Raw genomic sequence first — 9,897 nt, 5'->3', positions numbered from 1 at the left:
CACTGCTCACACATACCATGCTGGAGCTAGCAGGACAGATGTCAGTAATCCAAGCAAGCCTGCTGCAGGGAAGCAGCCCTGCACAAGCCTCTGGTTTGCAAGAGAGCCATACCTCCTCCAGAAATGAATGCAGACTCATTCTGTTCCCCTCAGCATCTCCCCAGAGGCACCTCCAGCTGAAGCAGGGTCAATACTCCAGAAATTAGTACAGCTCCCCAAGACACTGATAGGCACCTGGTCAATGCTTTTCGGAAGTGCCCTGATGCCCAGGTTTCCTTGATTTAATTTGGAGGAAAGTGTCCAGGCAGTTCTGAGGATCCTCAAACAGCAGCACTTTTAGCTGGCTGAATTCCTCTGATGGTCTAACACTTAGCGCTTAGGGTCCCCAGGTGAAAACGATAAATGAAAAACTGCTTTTGTACACACTGCACACACTTAGTAGTCCAATGGTACAACTAAAATTTATCATAGATTTAAAATATTTTTCTAACCACCCTGAAAAGTCATTTCTAGGACCAAATCAGTTCACTAGCCTCATTTTCACAAGGTTGTTCATGGCATACTCCCCACATACTGGCTTCTCAGCAAAGTCAATAGCATCCCAGGGTAAGCTCCTCTACTTGCCCCATATGTAATACTTAACTAGTTCACCAGCACAGCATAACAATTAATTAGTATGTTCTGTGTAATAATTATAACAACATGGCACAATTCACCTGAGTTTAGCTTAGTGAAATTTAGCTTTACTTATATTCATGTCTCATCATCAAGCTTGATTTCTGTGCCTGGTTATTTTTCACTGAGTTCAAATACAAATAGATAAACCCTGTTTGCATTTCCTTCCAAAGGAAGAACGTGTTTATTTCCAGATTTTATACACATCCATGAGGAAAAGTCACACAGGACAGCTGAAGGGGTTTTTTTTGCTGTGTTCCTAGTTCACTGAGCATAGTAGGTGTGATGTGGGTGATGCTAAAGGGAAGCTACTTTTCCTCCATTTCTCAACAGAGAGGCTGAGGGATTTTTTTTTTCTTTTTGGTCCCAGGAAAAAGAAACAGCTACTGTCTGGATCTCAGTTTACGTAGCCCACAAGAAAGTGGAGAAGTCAACAGAAGACAATCTCAGGCAAACAGGGCATGGTACCAGAGAGAAACATCCATTAGGTTTGCAGGTAGTAGCCAAGCATGATCCATGTGAGAGCTCAAATGCAAATTCATGGGCAACAAAGAGCTCATATGTTGAATATATATACAGTTCAAACATAAAGAACCAGATTCTTTCCAAATAACTTTTATCTGAACATCTGACCTTAAGAACCAGCCTCAGTTAAGTGCTGGCAAACTCCAAGATTTGGAAGGAAGTAAGGGGTGTTGCACTATTTTGAAAGCTCTGTTTTGAACCAGCTGTCATTACGAATGTCTGCTGGTACCCCGTCTTAGCATACAGCCTGTCACTGTTGAGCATAATGGGAACGAGCCAATGGAGTGTATTGAGCTATGCTTTCTTGCATGTCTTTGTAGCTCAAATTATCCCTTCACATAGCCATAACAGGTAAGCTTTGAATCTATTTATGCCACATTCTAATTGGTTCCTTTTAATTTGTGTATGTCTTTCTATGTGTGTGTATATATATATGCATATTTATATGCACATATGTACATTTGGCCATCATTATTAAATGCAAATATGCATATTGTCACAGATTATTGCTATGTTCATCACAGATTCTTAGAGTAGTTGGCTTTATTATACAATAAAACAACCACAGAAAGTTAATGTCTTCTTTAGAATAAATAAAGAACACAGGGCTCATTATACCATATATGTTTAATGGTTTGGACATCTCAGTGCCCACATGAAAACAAGGAAACATGTATTGCAATAGGCAGTATAATTATTTCAGCAAGGAACATCCATCCCACACTCCTAGAAATATGAGATTCAGCATCACAAGATCCTAGCATTATGTCATCAGCTGCATGAGTTTCACAGCTTATCTTTCTGATTTTATGTTACAGAAGTAAACTCCAACAAAAATGTATAACACTGCCAATTTAACAGCACATTTATGTTAATACTAGCTGAAATGGTTTCAAGAAGGTGAATAGGATCAGTGTTTCTGTACATATGTGTGGACTTAAGCATCTATATATGCATACACACACATATGCACATATAAATTCATGCATGTATATATGTGCACTATGTATATAAACTGTCTTTAGAGGTGCCATTATTTTAAAAGGTTGATTCCAAGTACGTTAAACCTGAAAACAATATTCCATACAGTTGACCAATTTAAAGAAGCCCCTGCTCGTGCACAGAAGACCGAGCTAGCTGATATCATTAAACATCATCAGATGATGCAGGTAGCTGAAACGTTCCTTAATGAAAATTTAAAGAGAGCAGATTAAAATGATATTCCTCCAATCCAACAGAACACAAAGGTGAAGACATTCAATTACAACGAAGATCTCATTTAGCACTAAAGGAGTGTTGTTTGTTGATCAGAATTTATTGCCTGAAGTCAACAGCTAGGTTTGTGACTATGTATATAATTACTTTCTACAATGTACCCTCCTAATGCTCAGATGTAGTTATGGAAGATTATGTCTTCCATAATGTTAGACTGTCATATCCATGACCAAGGGTTAGAAAATCTCAACAGCAGCAACAAAGATCTTTTTATCTGTGCTACTCTATCTCCTAACATTGTGTGAGAAATAAAATAAATCCATAATTACATGTCTTTATTTTTTGAACTACTAGGTTAACTGTTTTAATAGATTTTTGTTGGCCAATAGAAGAAGTGGCACCAAGGAAGAGGTTTGAGCAGGACACTCTACCTGCCCGTCTCTCCTGAGGTCTGGCAGCTTTCCCCTGGGCACATCAGAACAGTTTTTCAGTGAGAAGACACTGAGGGTGTTCAGCTCTATACCAGATCTGTCATTAGTTCAGAGAAATGCATCACATCTTTAAAACCTCATAGCCAGGAAAGATACTGGCAGGCAGGAGTGTGACAAGAGGAAAGGAAGAATAACTAGGAGACTGAAAGGACTGATTTGTCAGGGAAGATCAAATGAGCTAAATAGCTATGGGTTGGCTTAATGCTATCTAAACACAACATTAAGCTAGTTAAAAGATACTGAAGGAAAATAGCATCAATGAAGGAAAAGAGGGAGGTTTGCAAAGGGACATATCTGGGAGAAATGTGATGATGTTAAGACAGGAAAAAATTCTTCTGACAACAAGATACTCTAGGCAGCACAATCTCTCCCTAGGGACACGGCATCACTTAGGACATTTAATCTAGGCACACAAAACCAAAAATACGCCATGGGAAACAATCTCACGGTGTCAGGGAGCTGTACTGGATGACCTAAAAGGTACATTGCTAATTGTGTGCACCTGTTATCTGTGATTTTCCTTGCTTGTATGGTCAACTCATTGTTACTTGCGTGTATTTGGTTCCTCTGGGCCCAGTCCAACTCATGCTGTGGTCAGCAGAATTTTCCGAGAGGAGCAATAGGACCTCAACGTCTTTTCCATGTCTTTGCTGTTCTAAAAAGAAAAGAAAAAAAAACCCCACCACTCTGCAAGAAATATTAATGTATATTGTGTATGAATGTACATACAACTAAACCAGATCAGTCCCTTAATATTTCTTGAATATTTAAACCTGTGTTTATCCTTAGAGCTATCTGGGAATATGGGCATTTGCTTTCATACAGTGGAGCTAAAATGTTTCCTAGGGAAAAAACTTACGGTTCATCTAAAAATAACTTCTGATGAAAAACTGCTTTGGTCACGGAAGAATTAAAACAATTCTCTGTACTAAACTAAAAGAAAAATATATTACACAGAAATGGCAGAGCTCTTTCTATTGCTAAAGCAGTAACACAACTTATGAAAGACACTAACAATGGATTTGGAACTCAAGACTGCGGTTTTCAAATACTTTTACCCAATATCTGGGTGCATATAATCCTATGATGCTTAAATTCCAGCTTACTTGCAGGTAGGGAACTACTATTTTGTGGCAGCTCAGTCTTGGCCCCTTGAGAGGCACAAATTTCTGTGTAAGTGGGGCTGAATGCTCAGGAGTCAGGGCTCTGTATTGGTCCGTGTATCTAGCTGTGTGTCCGTATATCTGGCAGCTGGTATTGTAAATCTTTAGAGCAGCATTTCTTGAAAATAGTAAACAGACATTTTGGTAGCCAGTATTGAGCCTGTGGCTGTACTGCTTCAGGCTGTGATCTTGTCAGCTTTTACAAGATAAGTAGGGTCAGGCAGGGTCAGCACTGCGATTGGTAACTCTAAGGAAAGGCAGTAGCTGCAGGAAGTGTCTTAGGCAATAGAACAGATGTAACTGTTTTCCCTGAGCTTTTTCTAAATCTCTGATGAAGGCATAACACCCAGCTGTGACACGAGAGCGAGATCCTCACCCCCTGCAGCCATCAAGCACCTCATTTTCAAAGGGGTCTTCCCTCAACCTGGCGTGGAGGTGTGCAGTGCAGTAAACAGGAGACTGCACAACTCAGGTACCGCTTGCACGTGTGCGTGGTCCTGGTTTAATGGCATGTAAAGGCATAGCCCCAGCATGTTTCGTCAGGAAGGAGGTACAGGTGAACAACATTTCCGACATCTTTGAGGATGCTGGCAGGTCCAAATTAAGTCTTTGGCTGTGTTTATAAAGCAAAGGACAATTCTATTGAGCCAAGACCTTGTACACCAACTTTCAGCCTCACACATTTCTACAGAAGGTATAGAAGGGCTGATAATGAAATCCTTGCCCAATGGTCTACATTGCCAAGAATTTTAAATTGTAAGTTAACCAGTTTCTTCTCTAAAGTTCAAACAATAAATAAAATTCTATGTGAAAAATGGAGCCTTTTATTCCTTTGTCAAAATCTGATCAGAGTAAACTACAGATGTTAAAAGGCACTGTAGTTCAAAGAATTAAAAAGAATCTTATGGGGTTTGTACGAAGAAAAGAGTTTGAGAGAATAATATGGAAAATATTATAATGCCATTATATAAATCAGTGGCACATCCTCACTTTGAATACTGTCTTCAAATTTGGTCACCTCATCCCTGAAAAAAGAAAGTAGAAATAGAACAAGTCCAGAGAATGGCAATAAAAATGATAAAAGTCAAAAGGATGGGAAATTTCTTGAGAAGAGATAAAGAACACAAGCACCAGCTTGTCTCTCAGGGAAGATTCACCCTCACAGGAATGCAAATCATACATGAACCCTCTCCATAAACTTGGAACAAACGCTGCTGCCTGGGATAATCTAGAAGATGTCCTTGGATCCTAGCAGTTCTTCTGGAAGGCTTTGGGCCCTTGTATGAAGCCGACATTGCAGATATTTTCCTCAGTGTACCCTGTTCTCTTAGAGGACTTTCAGCCACTGGAGGCCAATGTGACCTACGGACAATGAACAGGACACAGAGCTAAATATTAGCAACACCTTTTTTCCTTTGCTGACTACATCCCAAACTCATTTTTTGGTCTCAGGTTTAGAAATTTCATTTTTCCTTATCTTTCTTTGAAACTTTGGGTGAGTTTTTCAGAAAAGCATAGGTGATTCAGAGGTACAAATCCATTGACTTGCCTGGCAATCTTTCCAGTGAAATCACTCGGCTCCCTCGAAAATGTGTCATTTGTCTATTCAGTTAGTCTCAGCCCCAAAGGACTCGCACAGTCTCCCTCACTTTGTCTGATGGGATCCCCAGGCTTCATCAGAGCTCTACTTAAGCATGACTATAATATAAATAACATTTCACCCTCATGATCTTCCAACCTAATTAGCGGCAAAGGGAAAAAAAAAAAAACTTTCCTATCCTGCAAGGTGAAACGAAGAGGTATCAAATTTCAAATGGATAAGAGGTATTGCTTTTCCAAACAATGTACAGTTAATTAATGGAACTTGCTGCTGCACAAAGAGTACTGAGAGAAACAGCATCATATTTGTAAATGAGGAGGCATTTTTAGTCATAAAAGCAAATCTTCACACAAAGTTCAGATTGGGTTAAATTTAGTAGCATGTATTATGCAGAAAATCAGATTAGATGATAATAATGTTTGCTCCTAGCCTTAAAAAAAATCTGTAGGAGTTTTCCTAGCTGGTATTAGGTAATAATGTCTAATCTTCCCAGTGGTTCTTGATGTATGCCAGTCAATAGACAGGGTCAGGAAGTCATCTCTGTCCATGGTAAACTGCTAGACTCTTAAATGAGCAGTCAGGAGGGAGACTCTCCTTCCATATTGTCTGGTATTGACCTCTGCCAAAGTCAAGGCATTTTAGGACTGACCAGTGCCAGTGACCGCTAAGGAGCAGCCAGGAAGGAGTCCTACTACTCTCAGAGTAACTGCAGAGCATCATTGAACATCTGCATATGGGAAGTGAGGGGCTGTCTGATCTACTGGTGGATTATCAGGGTAGGTATGGATTCCTACGCTGGGCCTTCAGAGAATCGGGAAAGAATAGGAAGCTTTTCAAACTGGTGGCTGTTTCTCCTCCAACCCTGCGTGGGAACTCTGGAGGCAGTAGTCGTATTCATGCTAGCATGGTGTGCCTTACACCCCTGTCTGCAGATCAGGAAAAAGCAGACCAAGATCAATAAGGTCTTGGTCAAAAGAGGTTTGGAGGAAGATGAGAAAACCAAAGGCTCAACGGCTAGAACTAGCCTTAATCTTTTGATCTATATGGCAGCACACCCTGGGGTCCTAGTGCCCCATCACCCAGACCAGCACCCCTTCAGAGTGTCCCCAGTCCCCGGCTATTAACCCACACACGCCCACAGGACCCTACGGAGACATAAGGCCCATCCTCAACTGCCCATGGCTGAAACGTACAGCTGAACCTCAGAAGCAGGACAGCGTTCTGCATGGGCAGGTGTAACCTCTGGTGCCTCTGGCACTCTTTTCTACTTCAGATATCCTCAGATGGGAGCAGAGTCCAGGAGATCTCATTTGTCCTGAGAAATGTTACCTTACTGTGGTGATGCATGACAGATATCTGGTTCATCTCTGAACTGTTAGAAAGATGTTCATGCTAGCAAGGTATCAAGAGAATAGAGGCCCTTTTTTCCATTATCGTACTTGCCTACAACTTCAGTCATCTTACAGGTTCCACAAGAAACCAGGGAGGATGTCTTCTAGGGAATAGCTGTGCTGGAGTCATTTCAGTTATGTGAAGTTGTTTCAGCCTTCTGGATTGGAAAAGTTATCTACTTGGTGAAAAAAAAAAAAAAAAGAAAAGGAAAATAAGAAATTAAAAGGAGCAGATCAGCTCCTCACACTAGCAGTTTTAGACCAGCAACCTGTACTTTCATATAAAGACAGAGCACACACATAAAGTAAGCACAAAAAGCACGTGCAGTTGTGATTCCAGGATGTTTGTAATGGCAACCTAGATTGTAAATTATTTCTTTGGGGGACAGAAGGTACAGTGGAAAAAATGTATATTATTCATAAAAATGATTGTCCTGTTCACTTGTATACCTCTGCAATTTATTCTGCAACAGCTTTTTACTTCAAAGAAATCACTAGCTAATGACATCTCAAACTTAAAAAATCCACTTATTCACAACCCTGTCCCTGAGGGAATTCCCGCATGTTATCAGAAATTTTTCCAAAGATCATTAACAGATATTACAAACCAATTGAAACTGAGTATTTTCTTTGCAAATTACTTTTAACTTTAGAGCTATTGAAAAAAGACATTGAGTGATTTAATTTACTTAATCTGTCTACAGATTGCAGCTATGTGCCTATCCTGTGATTGCATTTCTAACAAAAAGCATATATAACTATCCCTAATAGAGATATTTTTCTAAATTATCGTACAAGATCAGTAAGATCTCTGAAGATATTAATGTTTACTTTTTCATTTAGAAAATTGCACTCAAGAAAGAAATGAGCACCTTTATTCTGTTGTTATCTTAGAAATAATAACACACCGTAATACTTATTTTACCTGCTATTTTAATTAAAACTCCAATAATCATCACGTCTGTATATCCTTTGAGGATATTTTCTACCGATTTTTCTGAAAAATCACTGTATTTTCATTAGGCTGGGAAGCCAATATTTTAGAAACACCTTACGCAGCAATGAGTATACCAGACAAGATCCTCTATCTTGCGCCAATCCAAAGCAGCTAAGTGTAGAGCAAGCTAATTCAGCAAAGGAGGGCTGGAGAAGGTATCTTATCCTCCACCTTATTGCGTTAAACTCCTCCCAGAGAACCTTAGGCGTATCAGCACCACTTCTGCAGGAAGTATGGAAAATATCTTCCCCCATGAATATTTAGCTTGTAGTTTCCTGGCTAGGGTTCCTGCTCTCTTTGCAGATAAGAGATAAGGGCTTGAACCCCCTGGAGCTCAGGTGGACTTCAAAGGTATTTACTTTGAATGACAGCGAAGGCAGCTGCTGTACTTTGTGTACTGCTCAGACCTGATCATGTGTTACACATGCTTTGCCATGTCGCTCTTTGAAGAGACGTGGGCAAAGCAATGCATAGTTTGAGGAAACTAATCAGGATTAGCTGCTGAGAAGTTCAGCTCAGCTGAGCTGGTGACTGCCTGGCCAAGAAGCACAAGCAGAAGAAGGATTTTAGACATCTTGAGATCTTTATTAGCAAAAATGTGGGTGATGAACTTAGGGGGTGTGTGGATTGGGATTCTAGACATGGACACCTATATACCACACGAGTCTCAGTCATCTCCTTTTGTGGCTCTGGGCCCAGAGATGACTATTCAGAAAAGGACCCAGATTTGTCACAGCAAATAGATGCCTAAACATCTTTTCATATCTTGTTTAAAATGATGGGAAAACTGTGCGGAAAAGGTGACAGAGGATTTGTGGGTGGTGGTTACTGTTGCACCTCTCTCAGATATTCCGCCTCTTCCCATCAGCTGTGTCAGAGGCTTGGGACCAGCTTAAAGACCTCTGCATTACCAGTTCTATTTAACTCTCACTCTCCTGGTGTTTTCCTTTTCTGAGTTGCAACAAAAAGATGTCACAGTGAAAAGAAAATTTTTCCCAGTGCATCAAAAAATATGGGTCAGTTAATTTGGGCCAATTTTGAAACTGTGTCAGTAGCTGGTGAAGGCTGAAAAGATTACTCCCTGAGCTACATGAGGTCTGGGTTTGTCCTGCGAATGTTGAGAGACCAGAAGCCTTTACAAAGGTCCCACAGCTTTAACTAGGCAGCTTCCTCCTTTCCACCATCCCATTGTGGCAGGTGGGAATGAGAAAGGAGACGGGGTGGCTGTTATTGAGCAAAGAGTATCTGCACATGTTATTGGCTTGGTTTTAGCCCACACTCCACCCAGATAAATGCAAATGGACGATGGTATGTTCTTCCTTTCTCCTGGTAAACATGCAGCCTTTCAAATTTGTCACGTTCCTGCTCTTCATTCACCCACATGACCTGCTCAAGACACTTCTCTGGTCATGGTCCAAACCCCTAGTTCACAGCTATAATTAGTGCTGCAGGTGTCAGTAGCTGCCACTGTGAAATGCTACTGCTTTTTAGGATCCCCTCTTTTTAGAGGTGCATCCCCCACCCTTCTGTAACAATTTTGCAGCTGGCATTACGGTGTCAGCTCAGACAGTGCACACATAACCCCAGAAAGACACAGCCCCAATACCTTTACCAGTGGCTTTCACGTCGTACTAGCAGCTCAATCTCTCGTGCATACCCAGTACCAAGGATGAGTCAGTTCAGCGCTGGAGCATCCTCCCCCTCTTTCCTCCCCACCTTTCCCCATCCTAGATGCCTCATGTTGTTTGTGTTTTAATACCACCAACTGCCCCAAGCTCTGGGGCTCCTTCTGCATGGGGACCGGTGGTGGAAGCCACCACCGTGCTTCTGTCAGGGGTGA

General features: G+C 41.0%; 1 long non-coding RNA gene across 2 annotated transcripts in view; it reads right to left on the bottom strand.

Annotated features, from left to right (window-relative positions):
* Positions 1-1,809: 1,809 nt before the first annotated feature.
* LOC142056859 (uncharacterized) overlaps positions 1,810-9,897 on the bottom strand; it is a 30,700-nt gene continuing 22,612 nt past the window's right edge. For both annotated transcript variants that reach the window (XR_012660441.1, XR_012660442.1), the window contains exon 3: positions 1,810-7,236. This is a non-coding gene — a long non-coding RNA (uncharacterized LOC142056859). The remainder of the gene's footprint in view (positions 7,237-9,897) is intronic.

This window comes from Phalacrocorax aristotelis, chromosome 1 (assembly GCF_949628215.1).
Source record: "Phalacrocorax aristotelis chromosome 1, bGulAri2.1, whole genome shotgun sequence".
Classification (NCBI taxonomy): domain Eukaryota; kingdom Metazoa; phylum Chordata; class Aves; order Suliformes; family Phalacrocoracidae; genus Phalacrocorax; species Phalacrocorax aristotelis.
The sequence above is the reverse complement of the archived record's forward strand: the minus strand, read 5'-3'. Positions and strand labels throughout refer to the sequence as shown.